The sequence below is a fragment of the Mustela nigripes genome, chromosome 12 (genome assembly GCF_022355385.1).
Source record: "Mustela nigripes isolate SB6536 chromosome 12, MUSNIG.SB6536, whole genome shotgun sequence".
NCBI classification, from domain to species: domain Eukaryota; kingdom Metazoa; phylum Chordata; class Mammalia; order Carnivora; family Mustelidae; genus Mustela; species Mustela nigripes.
In genome coordinates, this window is record NC_081568.1 from 42055779 (window position 1) to 42059067 (window position 3289).

Consider the following 3289-nt stretch of genomic DNA (forward strand, 5'->3'; position numbering starts at 1 on the left):
TTTCTCCTGTCACAAAGTTGGGCCTACTCGCAGATCTGTCCTGATCCATCCAAACTCCAATTGTATATATTGGCAGTAGCCAATCCTGGCATATCCATTTAAGAATAGAAACCACGGGGCGGCTCAGTTGGTTGAGTGTCTGACTCTTGATTTCAGCTCAGGTCATGATCTCGGGCTGTGAGATCGAGCCCCACATCCAGCTCTGTGCTGGTTTTGGAGCATGCTTAAGATTCTCTCTCCTTTTGCCCCAACTCTTAAAAAAAAAAAAAAAGAGTGGAAACTATCTTTGTAAATACAATTTCAATGGTTGTTTGCTGAAGGAAGCAGGTTAGTGTGGTGGAACAGCCAATGATAAGGATGGAACAGAGGAAACAGAGGGCCGGCAGATGAGATAAATGTAAATGAGAGACAAATGATCAATTTTGTGTATGGAGTATCCTGTGCTTCACAAAAATCCCAGAAACCAGGGCTATAAAGAGTAGGAGGAATACAGCTGCACACCTTTTCTCTCTGTGTCTACAATGCATATAAACACATAAAATAATATACATATACAAATACAGAAACATGAGAACATAAATTGGAGGGGAGTAAATAGAGTCAAATTGTTCTAAGTATCTGCATTTGACTAGAAAGTGGTAGCAGTATTGATATATATTAGATCTGAATAAATATAAATTACATGTTCTTTTGTGTAGGGTAACCAGAAAAGGATTAGTAGAGGAATGCATAACTAATAAAATAAGAGGAAGGAAAAATAAAATATTAAAAAATATTCAGGCTATTTAAATGTATATAAAAATTAAAGTGTATAAAAATATATACAAAACAAAAACAGGAGAAATGGACAACATATTGTAAGATGTTACATGTATACCCAAATATATCAAAATCTAATTAATTGTAACTAGACTACATATTATGCAAAAAGGCATAATAAGATGATAAAAAGATGAATAGAGTGAGTTTTTTTAAGGAACTATATGCTCCTATTAGACATATTTTAAGATGAGGAAATGTGTATCATTCAAACACTAATAAAGAGAAAGCTGTTATATCACTCTACACTGGACAACAGACCTCCTTAAAAGGAAGGGGAGGTTACTAGCAATAAGGAGGGGAAATTGATCAGAATATATAACTATTATTTCAATTTAAATATGAGCAACAAAGATATATTAGCATGTTTGTCATCTACGTGAAATGGTGAGATGTACATTACTCCCTGTTTTCTAAACTAAGGGTCTGTATAAGGCAAAATATTCTCCATTATCAGAAAAGGATGTCTTTTCAACCTCAAGGTAAGAAATTACACTATGTGAGCTCTCTTGTGCACTTAGTTCCAAGATTATCTGTTTCAATGATTCTGAGTTTCCATGGTCTTATGGAGAAGGTAAAGCCATTTTCACTGTTCTAAATGGAAAATCCTGTGGCAGGTGTTTTGGTTAGATTGGTATGGGGCATGGCAGAGAAAAGAATGTGACTTCAAAGTAGCAAGCAGCATACCTAAAAGGTATTAAAGTGACCAAATTTAGTAAAAACAGAAAAGCCAATGCAATTGTTTAGTCCAGGCATCAATATATCCTAATTTAAAGATTTTATTTATTTATTTGTCAGAGAGAGAGCGAGCGAGAGCAGGCAGACAGAGTGGCAGGCAGAGTCAGAGGGAGAAGCAGGCTCCCTGCGGAGCAAGGAGCCCGATGTGGGACTCAATCCCATGATGCTGGGATGATGACCTGAGCTGAAGGCAGCTGCTTAACCAACTGAGCCACCCAGGCGTCCCAGCATATCCTAATTTAAAACTGAATTGAAACAGCCCGTGGGAAGTTACTGGAGATGGGGGAGTTCACCTGCTGGTTGACTTTTTTTTTTTTTTCAAGTGTGGTTGACACCCAAGGTTACATTAGTCTCAGGTATACAGCTAGCTATTCAACAATTCTATACATTATGCCATGCTCACCACAAGTAGAGCTCCCACGTGTCCCCATACATCACTGGTACAATACCACTGACTACTATTCTCTATGCTGTACCTTTTATTCCCACAACTGTAGTGATCTTATCTTGAATGAGGATGTCATTGTTGAAGAGTGTCAATAAAGATGGATGAGACAATCTGAAATTATGAAGACAGGGGAAAAACCATTATCTTTCTTGGTAATGATATATAATTCAAAGAACCTCTCTGATGCAAACTAATAAAAAAGGGACTATAAATTTGAAAACATAAGTCAAAATTGTACACAGGAAAAAAACAGAAATATCTGCATAAATATACTAAAGCAAGATATAACCCCACAAGCTCTTATTTCCAAATATTTCTGTTGCTTTGAATTATAATCATTAATATGAATCATCATTAATCACATTCTCTTATCATTTTCTAAGAGGTAAGCATATTAGGGAGAACACCTTGAACTGTCCTTTAGAAATATGAAATAGTTGAGCCTTTCTATTATCCTTTCTCATTGGAATAATTTCCATTACTGGTGATACTTTAAAAATTTTTGCTTTTTCTCTATGATTTTTGTTGTTTCTTATTTCTCTCATTGACATATAATTAACACACAATGAAATGCGAAAATCTTACGTGTACTTGTTTGAGGCACTAATATCTCACTTTGGAGTAATATATTTTTACAAAATAGAACTATGATCAGAATATAAAATTATTCTTCTCCAGTGTAATAGTCCTTTTCTAAACAGCCATAAACTAAAAAATAATAAATGGTCCTCACTAATAGTTTTCTTCTTTCCCTTCCTGGAGGATTATTTCTCCGGGCACTGGTCTTCTGTGTGGGATTCCCAGGTGACAGAACCATGGAAAGCTGCAGGTACTCTTAGACCCTTTTCTCTGCCTGGTCTGTGGCCCAGCAACGTACTCTCTGTTGAGGGGCTCTGTCTGCCTTCCTGCAGGAGTCCATACACTGCGCCCAAACTGGCCCAAATTGTTCATCAACAATTGGAACTTCCGGTTCCCATCTTATGGGAGATTTGAATCAGGAATCAAGAAAATTCAGAAGGCTCTTCTCCCACAGGCCCCGGGGAGTATTTCTAGCACTAAACGATAAGTCCATCCTCCTCTGTTAAGAGAAGCCTGAGTCTGGAAAACTGCTTGGAGTTCTCTGCATGATGGCGCCTCTCCTCCACTCTCATGTCTGAAATTAGCACCTGGGTTTACTTCCAGCACGAAAGGAATCTATTCAAAGCACCACCCCTCCCCAGTCACTTTCATACAAAACTCACAGGTGTCTTTACTTGGGCCTATCTCTTTGTTTTTCTAACCCCA